This window comes from Daphnia magna, unplaced genomic scaffold (genome assembly GCF_020631705.1).
Source record: "Daphnia magna isolate NIES unplaced genomic scaffold, ASM2063170v1.1 Dm_contigs284, whole genome shotgun sequence".
Classification (NCBI taxonomy): domain Eukaryota; kingdom Metazoa; phylum Arthropoda; class Branchiopoda; order Diplostraca; family Daphniidae; genus Daphnia; species Daphnia magna.
The window spans coordinates 41,723-65,344 of record NW_025533220.1 but is presented as its reverse complement, the minus strand read 5'-3'; the positions used below and the strand labels follow the sequence as shown (position 1 = coordinate 65,344).

At 38.2% G+C, this 23,622-nt stretch overlaps 1 pseudogene; it reads right to left on the bottom strand.

Moving 5' to 3' along the window:
• Nucleotides 1-1,944: 1,944 nt before the first annotated feature.
• Nucleotides 1,945-5,088, bottom strand: LOC123468092 (annotated as a pseudogene).
• Between the last annotated feature and the right edge of the window lie 18,534 nt (nucleotides 5,089-23,622).

Below are 23,622 nucleotides of genomic sequence, written 5' to 3'. Positions count from 1 at the left end.
TTATACCATGAGTTTTTAGTTCTATATGTAAATACGCATCAAATATACTTGTATTTCAATGTGTGAATACACTGTTATACCATGAGTTTTTACTTCTATATGTAAACTGCATGGAATATACTTGTATTCAATGTGAATACACTGTTATACCATGAGTTTTTTAACTTCTATATGTAAACTGCATGGAATATACTTGTATTCAATGTGAATACACTGTTATACCATGAGTTTTTAGTTCTATATATAAACAGCATCAAATATACTTGTATTCAATGTGAATACACTGTTATACCATGAGTTTTTACTTCTATATGGTAAACTGCATGGATATACTTGTATTCAATGTGAATACACTGTTATACCATGAGTTTTTACTTCTATATGTAAACTGCATCATGGAATATACTTGTATTCAATGTGAATACACTGTTATACCATGAGTTTTTAGTTCTATATGTAAACAGCATCAAATATACTTGTATTCAATGTGAATACACTGTTATACCATGAGTTTTTACTTCTATATGTAAACTGCATGGAATATACTTGTATTCAATGTGAATACACTGTTATACCATGAGTTTTTAGTTCTATATGTAAACTGCATCAAATATACTTGTATTCAATGTGAATACACTGTTATACCATGAGTTTTTCAGTTTCCATATATATGTAAACAGCATCAAATATACTTGTATTCAATGTGAATACACTGTTATACCATGAGTTTTAGTACTTCTATATGTAAACAGCATCGAAATATACTTGTATTCAATGTGAATACACTGTTATACCATGAGTTTTTACTTCTATATGTAAACTGCATGGAAATATACATGTATTCAATGTGAATACACTGTTATTACCATGAAGTTTTTAGTTCTATATGTAAACAGCATCAAATATACTTGTATTCAATGTGAATACACTGTTATACCATGAGTTTTTAGTTCTATATGTAAACAGCATCAAATATACTTGTATTCAATGTGAATACACTGTTATACCATGAGTTTTTACTTCTATATGTAAACAGCATCAAATATACTTGTATTCAATGTGAATACACTGTTATACCATGAGTTTTTACTTCTATATGTAAACTGCATGGAATATACTTGTATTCAATGTGAATACACTGTTATACCATGAGTTTTTAGTTCTATATGTAAACAGCATCAAATATACTTGTATTCAATGTGAATACACTGTTATACCATGAGTTTTTACTTCTATATGTAAACTGCATGAAATATACTTGTATTCAATGTGAATACACTGTTATACCATGAGTTTTTAGTTCTATATGTAAACAGCATCAAATATACTTGTATTCAATGTGAATACACTGTTATACCATGAGTTTTTACTTCTATATGTAAACTGCATGGAATATACTTGTATTCAATGTGAATACACTGTTATACCATGAGTTTTTAGTTCTATATGTAAACAGCATCAAATATACTTGTATTCAATGTGAATACACTGTTATACCATGAGTTTTTACTTCTATATGTAAACTGCATGGAATATACTTGTATTCAATGTGAATACACTGTTATACCATGAGTTTTTACTTCTATATGTACACTGCATGGAATATACTTGTATTCAATGTGAATCAGGGTTGGACGCGGTAGTAAAAAAATTTACCGCTACCCGGTAGCTGTAACCGCAAGATTTCAATTTTCTACCGCGGTACGTTACTACCGCGGTAGTCTGACAGCCTACCGCGGTTGCGGTGGTCGTTTGCGGTAGCGCGGATAGCTAAGACAAAATAAAATCACAAGCATTTAGGTTTCATTTAGTTTGCCTTATTGTCTTGTATTTCAGATTGAAAGAATTAGTTTATGAATCAATGAACTTGTTTACTTTTAATAATAACATGCGTTCAAAGTTTTTGTCTGACAAACGACCCCTTAGTGGGGTAAAAATCCTTCCTGCAACGCTGAATAAGCGCTCGACAGAGGCCGAGGAAGGAAATGCAGCATTGTACTTGATAAATATGGCCTTAATGGTTGGGTATTTGTTCAGGCTGCTTATCTTTGTAGACTGGTCGGCAAGGAACAAATCAACCTCGTTGGATTCCGCTGGTACTGTGTTTGTCAAAATTGATTTGAAGAAATCTTTCTTGGTCTTCTTTCTCTGCGGGCTGTAGTCCGAATCCTCGCTTTGAATACCATCGGCCGCTGAATAAGACTGCTTCCTAGTAAAATGAAAATTAAAGCAAGAAGTTAACAAACACAGCACTACATCATGGAATTAGTGTAACTGTATAGATACCTATTTTCCAAGTCAACTTGGTCGTTCTTGAAGGATCGAAAGACGTCTACAAGACCTTGGACTTTAGCATCACGCTCCTCGCCTTCCGGCATCCATTTTGCCTTGAAGAGAGGATGTACCATGGCGGCGATGTGCAACTCTGCGTCAAGCCAAACTTTCAGCAAATCTTCGCTTTACTGATTCGATCATTGTGTTTAGGAGAGGTTTGCAGTGCTTGATGCCGCCTTTCTCCTTCAGGTTTTCCATCTTATTGAGAAGGATGGTAAGCGTAGGAAGTAAATAACCGATAGAGATGTTGACGTCTGCTTGAAGAACATTCAATGCTTCTGATATAGGCTCCATCACTTTGACGTATTCACGAATGAATTCCTCTTCGGCTGGGCGGAAATACGCAATCCCGAATTGTTCAAAAAGTGCTTTAAGTTCGGTCCTTTTCTTTGTGACGAAGTATTTGGCTCGTTGCATGGCATTGAAATAAGAATTCCAACGAGTTTCATTATGAATGATAAAGAGCATCCCAAGGCTCTCTATGATCGTGTCAGAAGCCTTAGAGCTTCGATTTTGCTTATTCCAGATAGCAGTCAGTTTCTTATCGGTTGCCTCCATTAGGTTCTTGAGAGCCGGTTCTAGATCCTTATAGATGTCACACTTGCAAATCAGGTTTAATGTGTGGCATGCACACCGACGATGAGGTGGTAGGATGTAAATGTTGGTTGCGTCAATACCACTATTTAGGATTGCCGTTAAGGAAATTGGATTCATGTCAGCATCAGTATTTTCTTGAATTTCGGATTCACTCTCTTGCTCCGTTGCAGGACTTGCAGATTCTCCTTGATCCTCCTTTTCCTTATCATGGTCATGATCAGATAACGAATCGATCTCATCATCGGTCTCTTCAAAATCAGAAAGCTCATCTTCTAGAAGAGCGGCGATGTTGTCTTCTCCGGTCACCTTGAAATTAAAAAAAAGAATTCAGTACCGACATTGTAAGAAACTGATTGCTAGTCTAGTACCATCCTGTTTGACCTGACATTTACTGGCTGCAGAGTCGTCCTAGAGGTGGACGCGTTCAAAACGTCCAATGAAGCTGCCCTTAGAGGCGCATTTTGATTTTGAGTCGAAGTGGATCTCTCGATGGTGGAGTGGAGAGACGAGGATCCATAGAGACGAAATGCTTTCACAAAATTGCTTCCGTTGTCCGTCACCGTTGCCGTCAATTTGTGAAGGATGTCGTATTCTTCGTACACACCTTCTAGGAGCTTGGCAATAATTTCAAAATCACACTTTCCTATGACGCGTCTTACGGCAAGGCATACGGAACGCCTTTTCAGGTTTGGAGCGATCCAGTGGGCAGTGATGCCGATGAACGCCCGCCGCCTAGAAGTCCATCCATCGGCAGTTGTACAAATCCACAATGCGCCTCGCAACTGGTTCATAAGAGCAGCTCTCTTCTTTATATACATACTGGCGATCTGCTTTCGGTAGAATGCACGGTTCCTGACTTTAAGACGAGGTTGCAATTTACGGGTGTAAGTCCGGAAGGCTTCTGTCTCTGTGTGATAGACTGGTAGAACCGCGTCACAAAGGTATTCCTGTAAAAGGATAATAGATGAAGTTTACCAACAATCTTTCTCTTATGCCAGTAACAATTACCGGAATGAATTCATCCAGGTTTTTCTGTGTGACAAGTTTTTGGTACCCTTGAAAAGACAAGACCTGCTGCACGAAGGCTGGCTTACGATCTGTCTCGATCTTTTTATCCGAATGGTCCCTAAGAGGTTGGACGCCCATCAACTTAGTAGCATCAATTTCTTTACAAAGTGTGTTAAACTTTTCCAGCTGTTCCTTATGAACCGTCTAAAGACCAAAAAAGGCATAAAATCGACCATCTTCAACAAGTTGTCATACCAAGTACGTCATACTTTGATGTGAGCCCGCAAGTTTCCTCTAGAGTTGTTTATCGCCGATAGAGTCTTTCCCATTCTGGGACAATCTTTCACTTGACAAGCGTACAGGAGAGCTTCCATTTTTCGCCGAGGGCTCAATAAACTTGAAGAAGGATGGTGGGTAGGAAAGCCTTTTGATGTCATCAGATTCTACAAAACCCATAATAAGTAATCTACAGAAACATGACTAGATTTATTCTTTATATACCTTTCAAAGATTGGACACTAGTAGCATCTTCAGGATTCCTTGTGTCACTCTCTCGATCTCTGCTGGGACTTGAAGAAGATAGATTGCTGTCATCACGAGAAGTGTCCAACTCATTAAGGCCCATCACCTCAGTATCTAAAATAAAAAAGATGAATAATAGGATATGAAAGATTAGGTTTGGGAGTATTACCTGAATGAACTGTTTGCCCACGCTGAACAGATTGAGTGCTGGTAGAAGCTGGTACTGAAGCTTCCTTCGCAGTGGCAGGTTCTGCGACAGCAACATCATCAATTTGTGCTGCATCAGGTGGATTAACTTGTTGTGAATGAAAAATTTTTTCAAATACAGTTACATAGGTAAAGTCAGAACTTGCAACTACTAAACTACCTGATTGATGTAACAAAACACTATTTTCATTCCTGACAGGTGCACTGCGTTTACCTCGTTTGTTTTGCTGGGATCGATTCCCTCGACTAAAATAAAGTTTGGATGCTTGCATTACACTCAATAATAATAAAATTGACAAGTTTGACTTACCCCATGATGATAAAAGACTAAATCTGTTAAATCAAACGTTTTTCAGTAACTTTATTGAGAATTACAAACTTTATAGATGAACATCAAGCGTTAGGGGCTGAGGAAATGGCGTGCTGCCATCTATTTTTTAATGAAATATAGTTCATTTTCTGGCTGATAGATGGCGTTTATCTACCGCTACCGTGCGGTAGTATACATGACATGCGGTAGTGCGGTAATTGTGAAAATTTTAAGCATATCGCGGTAAAAGATTGCGGTACTACCGCTACCGCGCGGTAGTACCGCGGTAGATTTTAACCGCGGTGGTCCAACCCTGATGTGAATACACTGTTATACCATGAGTTTTTAGTTCTATATGTAAACAGCATCAAATATACTTGTATTCAATGTGAATACACTGTTATACCATGAGTTATAACTTCTATATGTAAACTGCATGGAATATACTTGTATTCAATGTGAATACACTGTTATACCATGAGTTTTTAGTTCTATATGTAAACAGCATCAAATATACTTGTATTCAATGTGAATACACTGTTATACCATGAGTTTTTACTTCTATATGTAAACTGCATGGAATATACTTGTATTCAATGTGAATACACTGTTATACCATGAATTTTTACTTCTATATTTAAACAGCATCAAATATACTTGTATTCAATGTGAATACACTGTTATACCATGAGTTTTTACTTCTATATGTAAACAGCATCAAATATACTTGTATTCAATGTGAATACACTGTTATACCATGAGTTTTTACTTCTATATGTAAACAGCATCAAATATACTTGTATTCAATGTGAATACACTGTTATACCATCAGTTTTTACTTCTATATGTAAACTGCATGGAATATACTTGTATTCAATGTGAATACACTGTTATACCATGAGTTTTTACTTCTATATGTAAACTGCATGGAATATACATGTATTCAATGTGAATACACTGTTATACCATGAGTTTTTAGTTCTATATTTAAACAGCATCAAATATACTTGTATTCAATGTGAATACACTGTTATACCATGAGTTTTTACTTCTATATGTAAACTGCATGGAATATACTTGTATTCAATGTGAATACACTGTTATACCATGAGTTTTTAGTTCTATATGTAAACAGCATCAAATATACTTGTATTCAATGTGAATACACTGTTATACCATGAGTTTTTACTTCTATATGTAAACTGCATGAAATATACATGTATTCAATGTGAATACACTGTTATACCATGAGTTTTTAGTTCTATATGTAAACAGCATCAAATACACTTGTATTCAATGTGAATACAATGTTATACCATGAGTTTTTACTTCTATATATAAACAGCATCAAATATACTTGTATTCAATGTGAATGCACTGTTATACCATGAGTTTTTAGTTCTATATGTAAACAGCATCAAATATACTTGTATTCAATGTGAATACACTGTTATACCATGAGTTTTTAGTTCTATATGTAAACAGCATCAAATATACTTGTATTCAATGTGAATACACTGTTATACCATGAGTTTTTACTTCTATGTGTAAACTGCATGGAATATACTTGTATTCAATGTGAATACACTGTTATACCATGAGTTTTTAGTTCTATATGTAAACAGCATCAAATATACTTGTATTCAATGTGAATACACTGTTATACCATGAGTTTTTACTTCTATATGTAAACTGCATGGAATATACATGTATTCAATGTGAATACACTGTTATACCATGAGTTTTTAGTTCTATATGTAAACAGCATCAAATATACTTGTATTCAATGTGAATACAATGTTATACCATGAGTTTTAATTCTATATGTAAACGGCATGGAATATACTTGTATTCAATGTGAATACACTGTTATACCATGAGTTTTTACTTCTATATGTAAACTGCATGGAATATACTTGTATTCAATGTGAATACACTGTTATACCATGAGTTTTTACTTCTATATGTAAACTGCATGGAATATACTTGTATTCAATGTGAATACACTGTTATACCATGAGTTTTTACTTCTATATGTACACTGCATGGAATATACTTGTATTCAATGTGAATACACTGTTATACCATGAGTTTTTAGTTCTATATGTAAACAGCATCAAATATACTTGTATTCAATGTGAATACACTGTTATACCATGAGTTATAACTTCTATATGTAAACTGCATGGAATATACTTGTATTCAATGTGAATACACTGTTATACCATGAGTTTTTACTTCTATATGTAAACTGCATGGAATATACTTGTATTCAATGTGAATACACTGTGATACCATGAATTTTTACTTCTATATTTAAACAGCATCAAATATACTTGTATTCAATGTGAATACACTGTTATACCATGAGTTTTTACTTCTATATGTAAACAGCATCAAATATACTTGTATTCAATGTGAATACACTGTTATACCATGAGTTTTTACTTCTATATGTAAACTGCATGGAATATACTTGTATTCAATGTGAATACACTGTTATACCATGAGTTTTTACTTCTATATGTAAACTGCATGGACTATACATGTATTCAATGTGAATACACTGTTATACCATGAGTTTTTAGTTCTATATTTAAACAGCATCAAATATACTTGTATTCAATGTGAATACACTGTTATACCATGAGTTTTTACTTCTATATGTAAACTGCATGGAATATACTTGTATTCAATGTGAATACACTGTTATACCATGAGTTTTTAGTTCTATATGTAAACAGCATCAAATATACTTGGATTCAATGTGAATACACGGTTATACCATGAGTTTTTACTACTTATATGTAAACTGCATGGAATATACAGGTATTCAATGTGAATACACTGTTATACCATGAGTTTTTAGTTCTATATGTAAACAGCATCAAATATACTTGTATTCAATATGAATACAATGTTATACCATGAGTTTTTACTTCTATATGTAAACAGCATCAAATATACTTGAATTCAATGTGAATACACTGTTATACCATGAGTTTTTAGTTCTATATGTAAAAAGCATCAAATATACTTGTATTCAATGTGAATACACTGTTAACCATGAGTTTTTACTTCTATATGTAAACTGCATGGAATATACTTGTATTCAATGTGAATACACTGTTATACCATGAGTTTTTACTTCTATATGTAAACTGCATGGAATATACTTGTATTCAATGTGAATACATTGTTATACCATGAGTTTTTAGTTCTTTATGTAAACAGCATCAAATATACTTGTATTCAATGTGAATACACTGTTATACCATGAGTTTTTACTTCTATATGTAAACAGCATCAAATATACTTATATTCAATGTGAATACACTGTTATACCATGAGTTTTTACTTCTATATGTAAACTGCATGGAATATACTTGTCACTTACAGTGCTGCCCTCACGGGCAGGATTGTAGGTGGCAAGGGCCTTCGGTGTGTGTTCATTTTGGAAGTGGCCCTTGCCCCCGTTGTTCAGTTGTTTTTTCAGTACTACCGTAACGGTCGTGAACGAGGATCTCTCTTTTACCTCCCCAGTAAACCAGTATAAACTTTAAGTTCCCAGTCTCTCTCTCTCTCTTTGTTCTCCCCCCTTTTCTCACAGAAATACAGTGTGCTTAAATTCATCCCAAGTAAACTCTCTCTGCAACGCGCCTGCAAGCACGTCAGGTGCGTTACAAATGGTGCCGAAACCCGGGAATTAACGAACACGTGCATTTCTCTTGTTATCCCTAGTAAAACTTGTTAGATTCAGAAAAATTGTCGGGTATTCCCCTTTGTAAGACTTTGACACACGTCCACGCCATCCTGAAGGCAAAACCCGGTCTACCACGCCTTTACGTATCTGACTGTATCGTCGCTGTATCTACGTGAATCATCGACATCCGTTTACGTGTGACTACTTCCTTGTCTTTGAACGTTTCTACGTCATGAGTGAAGCCGTAGCAAAAGCCGAGAGTATTGAGTCGGGCGGCAATATCTCTATAGAAGATGAAATGAAACCAGAAGCAATGAAGAATGAAGGCCCCCTCCTCCCAGACAACGATCTCAAGCAGAAACGTGGGAGAAGAAATGCGGCCCACACGAAGTTAACGAATCAGCTCAGAAAAGCAGTGGCAGATCACAAGTTGGGAGCCATCAGACTCAAGAAGTTGCAAGTTGCAGCATGGCGAGACGAATTAATTCGTATCTACGAAGACGTCAAAGATCTTCACCACACGTATATGGAGAGCTTGCCCGATATTACGGATCCACAACGTCAAGCATGTGAAAAATGGGAGGTACAATTCGACACCGACCACGTGGAAATCCTCAACTTCGCCATTAGGTATGCCACGTCGTCACGTCACTCAGCCAGCTCTATTGGTACGACAACGTCAGACGTCACAGTTAGCACCACGCTATCACAGAAGAGGTCTACCCGTTCGGCGTCAAATGTTTCCCTTGGTCAACCCAGCCATCGTGATCTGTGCATCCAGAAACAGATACTGGAACTAGAAGTCAAGATGGAACGTGCAAGAATCCAGATGGAAGCGAGCACCACGTCGGCTACGGAAACGTTAAGCAAGGCGCTGAAAGGCATGGGTGAGCACTTGAGCAAACTCATTGACAGCGCGGAAAAGACGTCATCAGAAATCGCCGCTAACACCAACTTGGTGAAAGATTCACGTCAGAGTCTACGTGAAATGGATCAGAAGATCAAAGAGGTTAACTTGGACCTAAATGCTCAGATTGAAGGTCTAAAAACAACGATGGAAGTCAACAAGATCCATCTGAGAACGATACAAGAGCAAGTTCTGGACCAAGAGACACGCCTTCCAAAACGATCACAGTCACTCGCTGCTACACAAGACATCCCTGCCCGGGCGTCCTTAAAGTCAATTGAGGCCACAGTAATGCACCGTAGAGACTTGTCCAATCGTTACGTTCCAGCCGGTACCTCTGCACAGGATCCTACCCGAAGACCCTTGCCAATCATGCCTTCAACCTGCAATCCATGCTCACCCCCTGGGCACGATACGTCTTCGGAGAGTTCGGACACGACCCCTGAACCTCCACCTGCCGCTGGCCCTTCCAACCATCCTCATGGCGGCTGCTGTAGTCGTCCACGTACTCCGACCTTCACGATCCAGCCGTTTGATGGAAATCCGAAGAACTACGCCCGGTTTAAGGCTAAATTTCGAGCCTTATACGAACAAGAGTACAACGGTTCTCCTGCCCTACTGTTCATGTTGGAAGAGCTGCTGTCGAAGGAGGTCCGGAATGAGATCGGCGAGTGCCTCGCTGATGAGGCTATGTACTCCGTGGTGTGGGAACGACTCGATGCAGTTTACGGCCGCACCGAAGTCATGGATCAAACGTACCTCGACGACCTGCTGCAGATTCCACCTTTGAAGAGCCAAGATGCGGCGAGCCTCAAGACTTTTGCAAACCGGTTGCATGGAGCAGTGGTGACGCTGTCACAATCAAGATATGCCCACGAGCTTCATAGTCGTACTACTCTGATGGCCATGGAAGCGAAGCTGACGACGTACCTTAAAGAGAAGTGGAATGAAAAACGAAAGAGAACAGGTGCAGAGCTGAACGTTCTGGACCTGGACGACTGGGTAACAGTAAAATCCATGAGTAAGCAACATGGTAAAAACGTATTTGAGTCCTTGCCTACGTCGACGTCCAAAGTACGGTTTGATGAGAAGAAGCCTGTCAAGAAACAGAGCGCTGCTCACACGTCGACCATTGGACACGTTTCGACAGAAGAAGGCTCTAAATCAACGGCGTCGTCACCTCCGGAGGCTGCTCCCAAGGGAAAACAACCGAAAACGGAGGAGAAAGCGGCCGAAAAGACTGACCAATGGAGGTGCCTAGCTTGTAACGGCAGGGCTCACAACTTGGCCAGCTGTAACCTGTTTATGTCTTTCACGCCCACGAAAAGGGCTGAAGTCGTATTTAAGTCCGGGAGGTGTCTACTATGCCTAACCGGCAAACATGAACGCAAGGAGTGTCCCAGGGACATCAAATGTACCATGGGTCGATGCACTGGATCAAGACACCATCCCTTGCTTCACGGGTCCGAGTTCATCCCACGGAGTAAACTATCGGATCAAATGTCTCCATCAGCGTCTACATCGACTGCATTCCTCGGGACACTAACCCAGAAGGAACCGGTAAAGCGACGTGTACGTTTCAAGATTGTACCCGTTCGTATTAGCGTCGGCACAAGATGGGTCGACACTTTCGGATTCCTGGATACCGGAAGTGACACCACACTGATCAGGAGAGATTTAGTAAAAAGGTTGGGACTCGTTGGTCAGCATAAACGTATCAACGTTGTCTCTTATGATGGAGCCACATCAAACGTCCAAGCTGCGGTTGTGGATTTCTCCCTCTCATCCGTCGATGGAACAAGCCGATTTGAAGTTAAACACGCCTACGCCGTCGACAATTTGAAGGTGACGCCAAATCCTCCAATCAACCCTCGTCAGATGGAGTCCTGGACACACCTACGCGGTCTTGATGTCCCGAACATACAACCCGAAGACGTTGGAGTATTAATTGGAATTGACGTAGCAGAAGCCCACGATCACGTAGATTCCGTCAAGCCGCCGGCTGGAACAATTGGGCCTATCGCCTTCAAAACACCGTTTGGTTGGTGCCTGGGTGGTCAAACGGGCCCGCCACAAGATGGGCGTCCGTTCATCGCCCACATAGTAGCAGAGGAACGTCCCGAAGACCTCAACGAGTTAGTCAAGAAATTTTGGCAGCTGGAGGCGAAAGACGTAGACATGGAGCAGCCTGTTCTCTCCGAAGACGATCTACGTGGGCAACGTATCCTCGAGTCAACAGTAAAGAATGTTGGTAACCGGTATCAAGTCGGCCTTATGTGGAAAACCGACAACGTAAACCTTCCGGACAATCGGGCAACTGCATTGAAGAGACTTTATTCTCTGGAGAGGCGATTTCAACGAGATGTAGACTTCGCCGAGAAGTATGATGCAGTTGTTAAGGAGTACATCGGCCTGGATCACGGCAGACTCCTCACGACCGAAGAGTTGCGGAAGGAGTCAAGTAGAACGTGGTATTTACCGCACCACGGCGTCGTAAGCCCATCCAGCTCTACGACCAAAGTTCGAGTTGTATTCGACGGAGCCGCCGAGTATGGGGGAACGTCGATCAACCAGAACCTGTTACGTGGACCCAATCTTCTCGTTAGCCTACTCGGTGTCCTACTACGCTTCCGAAGGAACCTGGTACCAGTTGGCGCAGATATCGAGAAGATGTTTCACCAAGTGAAGGTCCCAGTAGAAGACCAGGCGACCTACCGGTTTGTCTATCGAACGCCTGGCAGTAATCAAGTTCCGTTAACGTACCAAATGACTGTCCACGTCTTTGGATCGGTATCTTCCCCAACGACCTGTATTTTCGCCCTAAATCGGACTGCAGACGATCATCGCGACCAGTATCCGGAGGCAGCAGAGAGCGTTCGAAGAAACTTATACGTTGACAACTACCTCGATTCCTTTGATTCCGAAGACGGGGCAGTAAAACGGGCCCGCCAGATGAAGAAACTCCTACAATTAGGCGGTTTCAATCTAACGAAGTGGACGTCCTCATCAAGGAAGGTTATATCGGCTCTACGTGAGTTCGGTTTGGCCTCACCAACACTGGACCTTGATTTGGAGAAGTTGCCAATCGAGCGAACACTTGGAGTGATGTGGAACGGAGAAACGGATATGCTGACGTTCAAGATACGGAAGCAGCCTAGCCATGACGTTCTCACCAAAAGGAATTTCCTCAGTATAATCTCCAGTGTCTACGACCCGTTGGGACTCGTCGCTCCTGTTGTTTTCTTAATGAAGTCACTTCTGCAAGATATATGGACGTACGAGAAAAGGATCGGCTGGGATGACCCTATCCCCGAAGAATTAGGCCAACGCTTTCACTACTGGTACGAGCATCTGGATAACCTGGAGTTGTTAACAGTACCAAGATGTTTCCGGCATCAACGTGGTCGTTGGACGCAGCAGCACCTGCATGTATTTACGGATGCAAGCACAAAAGGATTTGGAGCTGTGGCGTACTTCCGTTTCATCTTTGAAGACCAGTCGATCAACGTATCCTTTGTCATGGCTAAAACCCACGTAACACCAGTAAAAGGACTCACGATCCCAAGATTAGAGTTGCAAGCTGCTGTAGAAGGCTTAAATATCGCCCTAGTAATCTGTCGGGAGCTCGAAATCGATTTACGTGAAGTTACCTTCCACACCGACTCTCAAACCGTCTTACGTTGGATCCATTCCCGCACTTGCCGATTTGAAACCTTCGTGAACAATCGGATTGGCAGAATCCTCCGGAACACGAATCGAAGACAATGGCGTCACGTTTCCGGAATTAACAATCCAGCGGACCTGTGCAGTCGTGGCATTGACCCGAAGAACGTCGACGAGTTGGTGAAATTCTCCGAGGGTCCATCGTTCCTGAAACTCGATCCGTCGGAGTGGGATATTTGGGAAGAGATCACAGAGCCAGAAGAAAGGGACGTTAACGTAATTCGAGTCTTCGCAGTCAAAACGGAAGACGAAAATCACCCGATTGATGACTGTGTAAAGAAGTATTCCAGCTTGCTCAAGATCCAAAGAGTTATCGCTTGGTGCAGAAGGTTCGCGACCAACGCCAGAGCTAAGATGGGAATTTACAAGCCAACCGTGGGGGAGTTGACGGCCGAAGAAATGATGACGGCCCTCACGCTTTGTGTTAAACGCACCCAAGGACTGGCATTTGCGGAAGAAATCTACGCCTTGAAAAAGAGCTTGGAGTTGCCTCTGAAGTCAAAACTACGCACGTTTAGGCCTTTTCTGGATGAAACAGGTCAGCTACGTGTAGGCGGACGTATACTTCAGGCTCCAGTTGATTATTCCACAAAGCATCCCATCCTGCTTCCAGCCGATCAACTCCTGACGCAGCGGATTGTATGGGATCATCACACACGGAATCTCCACATTAAATCTGAAAGATTGTTGGCGGATTTACGTTCACGTTACTGGATAATCTCTGGACGTAACGTCATCAAATCGGTTGTCAACACCTGCTGGCCTTGCAAGCGGAGATCATCGAAACCCATTCCGCCACTCATGGCTTCGTTACCAGTTCACAGGCTTACTCCTTGTTGGGAAAAGTGATAGAGGTTCTCCCCAGTGACTCTGATAACGTTGTACGAGTGGTAAAAGTGCAAATCAGCAACCACAAAAACCCCTGTATTCGTCCAGTGACTAAGCTCTGTGTTATGGCTACGGCCAAAGAGCAGGACGTTTACGTAGAAAGTGAAAAAAATTGGGTCAACTGAGTAAAAATCGAGATCGTTAGGTCAAAATGTAATGTAAATAGTAAATTCGTGTAAGAAAGTAAAAAAAAGTGGTATAAATTGTAAAATGGTAAAATTGTAAAATTGTAGAATGTCAAATGTCAAAATGTAAAATGTAAAACTGGTTTATAGTCATATGTAACAATGTAAAAAGTGGGAACCCCAAAACCGCATTGTAAAATTTCCGATCGCAACGCCACCTATACTTAGTTCAAAGGGTAAAGGCAAAATTAGGTCGCCTACTGTTTAACCCTTGAACTTAGGGAAACTGTTTAGTCCTTCACGAACATTAGACGACAGTTGCTCTTAAGTTCTCGTACCCTAAACACCAAAGTGACCGTTGCCGACTCAACATCATGGCTGAAAATCTGTGCACATCCGTCTCATCCGTCAAAGAGAAGTTAAAAGTTTCCCGTGAACGTGAAGAGGAGTGTTCGTCCAATCTTCATCTTCGTCGACAGGATTTACTCAAGACGCGAACGGCGGCTATCGACGTGGTTTTTGCCCACCAAAAGGCCATCGTCCAACTCGATCTGGAACTCGAGGAAAACTCGAAGGACATAAAGAACGTGCACGTTCACTTCATGTCCGAACGGGAAACAATCCTCAACGGCTTTGTGGGATCCCTGTTGAAGGAGAAAAAGAAAGCAGCCGAAGTCCAGCCGAACGCCCCACAGTTCGTCGCGCCCCGTCACACCCCGACGATCGTGTGCTTCCTTAGGACCCATCTCAATCAGCCAGGCATGGTGTCCTGCGGCCGCAAAGTCAGGGAGTGTGATGGTTTCATGCTGCTGACTAACCGGGAGCGGATGGAGCTGCTGTTCGCGCAGCACCGATGTTTTGGCTGCTTTCTTCCGCTGTCCGTCGCTGGTCATTTGAAGCTGGCCGATTGCCCCCACCCGCGCTTCTGTGCCATGTGCGGGACCAACGACCACCACCAAATTCTCTGCGCACCAAGGCGGGTGTATCAGGGAGTCATCCCTGAATAAACGTGGCCGTGGATGCTAAACGTGGCGAGTTTTGTTTTTTGTTTTTTTATGTTTCCCTTTTGTGTTGTTTTAGTACCTGTGGACAGGTGGGCCCGCTGTCACTTACAGTGCTGCCCTCACGGGCAGGATTGTAGGTGGCAAGGGCCTTCGGTGTGTGTTCATTTTGGAAGTGGCCCTTGCCCCCGTTGTTCAGTTGTTTTTTCAGTACTACCGTAACGGTCGTGAACGAGGATCTCTCGTTTACCTCCCCAGTAAACCAGTATAAACTTTAAGTTCCCAGTCTCTCTCTCTCTCTTTGTTCTCCCCCCTTTTCTCACAGAAATACAGTGTGCTTAAATTCCCCCCAAGTAAACTCTCTTATCTTTTCTCTGCAACGCGCCTGCAAGCACGTCAGGTGCGTTACAATACTTGTATTCAATGTGAATACACTGTTATACCATGAGTTTTTACTTCTCTGCATTGAATATACATGTATTCAATGTGAATACACTGTTATACCATGAGTTTTTAGTTCTATATGTAAACAGCATCAAATATACTTGTATTCAATGTGAATACACTGTTATACCATGAGTTTTTACTTCTATATGTAAACTGCATTGAATATACTTGTATTCAATGTGAATACACTGTTATACCATGAGTTTTTAGTTCTATATGTAAACAGCATCAAATATACTTGTATTCAATGTGAATACACTGTTATACCATGAGTTTTTACTTCTATATGTAAACTGCATGAAATATACATGTATTCAATGTGAATACACTGTTATACCATGAGTTTTTAGTTCTATATGTAAACAGCATCAAATATACTTGTATTCAATGTGAATACAATGTTATACCATGAGTTTTTACTTCTATATATAAACAGCATCAAATATACTTGTATTCAATGTGAATGCACTGTTATACCATGAGTTTTTAGTTCTATATGTAAACAGCATCAAATATACTTGTATTCAATGTGAATACACTGTTATACCATGAGTTTTTACTTCTATATGTAAACTGCATGGAATATACTTGTATTCAATGTGAATACACTGTTATACCATGAGTTTTTAGTTCTATATGTAAACAGCATCAAATATACTTGTATTCAATGTGAATACACTGTTATACCATGAGTTTTTACTTCTATATGTAAACTGCATGGAATATACCTGTATTCAATGTGAATACACTGTTATACCATGAGTTTTTAGTTCTTTATGTAAACAGCATCAAATATACTTGTATTCAATGTGAATACAATGTTATACCATGAGTTTTTACTTCTATATGTAAACTGCATGGAATATACTTGTATTCAATGTGAATACACTGTTATACCATGAGTTTTTAGTTCTATATGTAAACAGCATCAAATATACTTGTATTCAATGTGAATACACTGTTATACCATGAGTTTTTACTTCTATATGTAAACTGCATGGAATATACTTGTATTCAATGTGAATACACTGTTATACCATGAGTTTTTACTTCTATATGTAAACAGCATCAAATATACTTGTATTCAATGTGAATACACTGTTATACCATGAGTTTTTACTTCTATATGTAAACTGCATGGAATATACTTGTATTCAATGTGAATACACTGTTATACCATGAGTTTTTACTTCTATATGTAAACTGCATGGAATATACATGTATTCAATGTGAATACACTGTTATACCATGAGTTTTTAGTTCTATATTTAAACAGCATCAAATATACTTGTATTCAATGTGAATACACTGTTATACCATGAGTTTTTACTTCTATATGTAAACTGCATGGAATATACTTGTATTCAATGTGAATACACTGTTATACCATGAGTTTTTAGTTCTATATGTAAACAGCATCAAATATACTTGGATTCAATGTGAATACACGGTTATACCATGAGTTTTTACTTCTATATGTAAACTGCATGGAATATACAGGTATTCAATGTGAATACACTGTTATACCATGAGTTTTTAGTTCTATATGTAAACAGCATCAAATATACTTGTATTCAATATGAATACAATGTTATACCATGAGTTTTTACTTCTATATGTAAACAGCATCAAATATACTTGTATTCAATGTGAATACACTGTTATACCATGAGTTTTTAGTTCTATATGTAAAAAGCATCAAATATACTTGTATTCAATGTGAATACACTGTTAACCATGAGTTTTTACTTCTATATGTAAACTGCATGGAATATACTTGTATTCAATGTGAATACACTGTTATACCATGAGTTTTTACTTCTATATGTAAACTGCATGGAATATACCTGTATTCAATGTGAATACACTGTTATACCATGAGTTTTTAGTTCTATATGTAAACAGCATCAAATATACTTGTATTCAATGTGAATACAATGTTATACCATGAGTTTTTACTTCTATATGTAAACTGCATGGAATATACTTGTATTCAATGTGAATACACTGTTATACCATGAGTTTTTAGTTCTATATGTAAACAGCATCAAATATACTTGTATTCAATGTGAATACACTGTTATACCATGAGTTTTTACTTCTATATGTAAACTGCATGGAATATACTTGTATTCAATGTGAATACACTGTTATACCATGAGTTTTTACTTCTATATGTAAACTGCATGGAATATACATGTATTCAATGTGAATACACTGTTATACCATGAGTTTTTAGTTCTATATTTAAACAGCATCAAATATACTTGTATTCAATGTGAATACACTGTTATACCATGAGTTTTTACTTCTATATGTAAACTGCATGGAATATACTTGTATTCAATGTGAATACACTGTTATACCATGAGTTTTTAGTTCTATATGTAAACAGCATCAAATATACTTGGATTCAATGTGAATACACGGTTATACCATGAGTTTTTACTTCTATATGTAAACTGCATGGAATATACAGGTATTCAATGTGAATACACTGTTATACCATGAGTTTTTAGTTCTATATGTAAACAGCATCAAATATACTTGTATTCAATATGAATACAATGTTATACCATGAGTTTTTACTTCTATATGTAAACAGCATCAAATATACTTGTATTCAATGTGAATACACTGTTATACCATGAGTTTTTAGTTCTATATGTAAAAAGCATCAAATATACTTGTATTCAATGTGAATACACTGTTAACCATGAGTTTTTACTTCTATATGTAAACTGCATGGAATATACTTGTATTCAATGTGAATACACTGTTATACCATGAGTTTTTACTTCTATATGTAAACTGCATGGAATATACTTGTATTCAATGTGAATACATTGTTATACCATGAGTTTTTAGTTCTTTATGTAAACAGCATCAAATATACTTGTATTCAATGTGAATACACTGTTATACCATGAGTTTTTACTTCTATATGTAAACAGCATCAAATATACTTATATTCAATGTGAATACACTGTTATACCATGAGTTTTTACTTCTATATGTAAACGGCATGGAATACACTTGTATTCAATGTGAATACACTGTTATACCATGAGTTTTTACTTCTCTGCATTGAATATACATGTATTCAATGTGAATACACTGTTATACCATGAGTTTTTAGTTCTATATGTAAACAGCATCAAATATACTTGTATTCAATGTGAATACACTGTTATACCATGAGTTTTTACTTCTATATGTAAACAGCATCAAATATACTTGTATTCAATGTGAATACACTGTTATACCATGAGTTTTTCTTCTATATGTAAACAGCATCAAATATACTTGTATTCAATGTGAATACACTGTTATACCATGAGTTTTTAGTTCTATATGTAAATTGCATGGAATATACTTGTATTCAATGTGAATACACTGTTATACCATGAGTTTTTACTTCTATATGTAAACTGCATGGAATATACTTGTATTCAATGTGAATACACTGTTATACCATGAGTTTTTACTTCTATATGTAAACTGCATGGAATATACTTGTTTTCAATTTGAATACACTGTTATACCATGAGTTTTTAGTTCTATATGTAAACAGCATCAAATATACTTGTATTCAATGTGAATACACTGTTATACCATGAGTTTTTACTTCTATATGTAAACTGCATGGAATGTACTTGTATTCAATGTGAATACACTGTTATACCATGAGTTTATAGTTCTATATGTAAACAGCATCAAATATACTTGTATTCAATGTGAATACACTGTTATACCATGAGTTTTTACTTCTATATGTAAACTGCATGGAATATACTTGTATTCAATGTGAATACACTGTTATACCATGAGTTTTTACTTCTATATGTAAACTGCATGGAATATACTTGTATTCAATGTGAATACACTGTTATACCATGAGTTTTTACTTCTATATGTAAACTGCATGGAATATACTTGTATTCAATGTGAATACACTGTTATACCATGAGTTTTTAGTTCTATATGTAAACAGCATCAAATATACTTGTATTCAATGTGAATACACTGTTATACCATGAGTTTTTACTTCTATACGTAAACTGCATGGAATATACATGTATTCAATGTGAATACACTGTTATACCATGAGTTTTTAGTTCTATATGTAAACAGCATCAAATATACTTGTATTCAATGTGACTACACTGTTATACCATGAATTCTTACTTCTATATGTAAACTGCATGGAATATACTTGTATTCAATGTGAATACACTGTTATACCATGAGTTTTTAGTTCTATATGTAAACAGCATCAAATATACTTGTATTCAATGTGAATACACTGTTATACCATGAGATTTTACTTCTATACGTAAACTGCGTTGAATATACATGTATTCAATGTGAATACACTGTTATACCATGAGTTTTTAGTTCTATATGTAAACAGCATCAAATATACTTGTATTCAATGTGAATACACTGTTATACCATGAGTTTTTACTTCTATATGTAAACTGCATGGAATTTACTTGTATTCAATGTGAATACACTGTTATACCATGAGTTTTTACTTCTATATGTACACTGCATGGAATATACTTGTATTCAATGTGAATACACTGTTATACCATGAGTTTTTACTTCTATATGTAAACTGCATGGAATATACTTGTATTCAATGTGAATACACTGTTATACCATGAGTTTTTACTTCTCTGCATGGAATATACATGTATTCAATGTGAATACACTGTTATACCATGAGTTTTTAGTTCTATATGTAAACAGCATCAAATATACTTGTATTCAATGTGAATACACTGTTATACCATGAGTTTTTACTTCTATATGTAAACAGCATCAAATATACTTGTATTCAATGTGAATACACTGTTATACCATGAGTTTTTACTTCTATATGTAAACTGCATTGAATATACTTGTATTCAATGTGAATACACTGTTATACCATTGTAAGGAACGGCCAGCCGCGTTCCTTACATCCCTTTCTCCTTTCCCACGCTTACAACCCTTTTCCCCTCTTCCACCGATAGGTCATCTACCGATGGCTCCGGTCCCCAATCTCCCTTCTACCTGGCCTTCAAACGTGTGAATTCTCCACATAGGTGTTACATTTACACACAAAATATTAATTCCCTTTGCGACACCTAACCCTAAGTGACCTTGCTCCTTCGTATAAATGTTGCCCATTTCCCCGATTGTCAGTCAGTCTTCAGTCAGTCTTGAGTCAGTCTTGTGTCAGTCTCTTTTGCAGTCTTCTGCAGTCTTCATCAGTAAATCTCTTTAAATCGGACTCGTCTTGTTAATTGTTATTTCGGTCTTTGCCAAAAACTTTGTGCAACAATAAACTCATCATCGTCACACACAACTATTCCCCATATTCAATATTAAAAGTAAGGAAAACGATTTTCATTCCCCGTCCTTACATTTGGTGACAGTGAACTTCGTACCCCGAACCCCCGAAAAGACTTTAACCAGTGCCACGTTAACCTAAAGTAACATTTTAGCGCCATCCATCCGTTACTGAAAAATTAATTCAAAATGCAAAAAACTATCCAGATAAATACGACGATGCTTAAGACAGTATGGAACGAAAAAATTACACGTCAATTGAAGAAATTTGGAAAAATTTTGAGAGACATTTCTACAAGTAAGTTTGAAACTCAAGTTCCTACACAAGAACCTGCTATAATCATCAGTGCCAAACAAACGCACGATAACACAAGCATAGGCACCAGCGAAGCTTTTTCCATCACCATTGAACTTCCAACAATGATAGGAGATCAATCCTCAAATGAAGCCTCTACAAAATTGGAGGAAAACGAATCTTTAACAAAATGCACTGCCTTAACGGTTGTTCAAGAAGATTTAAGAGCCATCTCTTACTACCAAAACGAGGACCAAGTCTTCCCGAAGAATATCAAGATAAATAGCCTTTTTTCGTCAACTGAAGAAATTCAAACACATTGCCATCGAGAACCGAGCAATATCAAAGATACTACCTATTCACCAACAAATACTACCTTAAAGTGTTCGGCTCTTTGTTTTACTAGAACAACCGCTTCATCTGCTGTTAACTTCAGACCATCATGCATCAAAAAGCAGTTCAACAACCTCCTTTTCAAAACCCTGATTAAGTCCATTCTACCAAAATATTGGGAGCAGTTCAAGAAATTTGAAAAGTACCTTACAGCTTTAAAAGGCCCCTACAACAGTATTCAGCGATTCAGCGATCAATTATACACCCCAAAACCCAATGTAAAGATGAAAAATACCACTTTTCTCCACCATACCTCTATACTTTTTCCAAATTGAAAATTAAGACGACGTCACCAACTATCTCCAACAGCCGATTCTTGACCAAGTTTTTCGCCATTCTCATCGTACTTCTAAACACAATTTACTATCACCAACATGTTCATCAGCACAAGTGACTCAACAGCCACCAAGGAAACAAGATTTATCCACGGATATTTGACCCATCACGGAAAGGAGATTCACCCACGGACTATCGATCAATGCATTTACTGTTTCAAATGACTTCGCTGACATCACCATTCTTTTTCTAATTCCCTTGACTATTTTATTTTTTACAACAACCTAAGCCTCAAAACTAACTTGAAAGGTCTAATATCAAATTTGGTTTTCATCGGTGCACAAAAAAAAATCTTCAAAAATTATATACAATTATTCTCCGCCAGACGGAGCGCATCCCTCATTATCCTTCGACTGCCGCGAGATGATGTGCTAAGAAATAGACATTGTCCCAGTCGCCATTCTCCCCTTTCTGACAGGCAAGGTGTAGTAGGTTTAGACACCCCCTCTCAGCCACAAGAGCTAACGAACTGAAGAAGACGTCTGAATCCGAAGAGACCACGTCGAGTTCAACGCTCATGCATCTACGGACATTTCAGCCCTGGACCTGCCTATGTTACAGACGTTTCTGGCATTACAGATACCGGGTGGATCTCCGATTCTTCGACCTCTGGATTCTCGCAACTGCGGAAAACACGTCCCCTCTTCAAAAATTAAAAAAAATGTCGCACCTTTGTTTTCCCGATCCAAATTTGACTTTATATCTCTTTATAGATTGCGGGACGCAATCTTTCGGCACGGGATGTTATGTAAGGAACGGCCAGCCGCGTTCCTTACATCGCTTTCTCCTTTCCCACGCTTACAACCCTTTTCCCCTCTTCCACCGATAGGTCATCTACCGATGGCTCCGGTCCCCAATCTCCCTTCTACCTGGCCTTCAAACGTGTGAATTCTCCACATAGGTGTTACATTTACACACAAAATATTAATTCCCTTTGCGACACCTAACCCTAAGTGACCTTGCTCCTTCGTATAAATGTTGCCCATTTCCCCGATTGTCAGTCAGTCTTCAGTCAGTCTTGAGTCAGTCTTGTGTCAGTCTCTTTTGCAGTCTTCTGCAGTCTTCATCAGTAAGTCTCTTTAAATCGGACTCGTCTTGTTAATTGTTATTTCGGTCTTTGCCAAAAACTTTGTGCAACAATAAACTCATCATCGTCACACACAACTATTCCCCATATTCAATATTAAAAGTAAGGAAAACGATTTTCATTCCCCGTCCTTACACCATGAGTTTTTAGTTCTATATGTAAACAGCATCAAATATACTTGTATTCAATGTGAATACACTGTTATACCATGAGTTTTTACTTCTATATGTAAACAGCATCAAATATACTTGTATTCAATGTTAATACACTGTTATACCATGAGTTTTTCTTCTATGTGTAAACAGCATCAAATATACTTGTATTCAATGTGAATACACTGTTATACCATGAGTTTTTAGTTCTATATGTAAACAGCATCAAATATACTTGTATTCAATG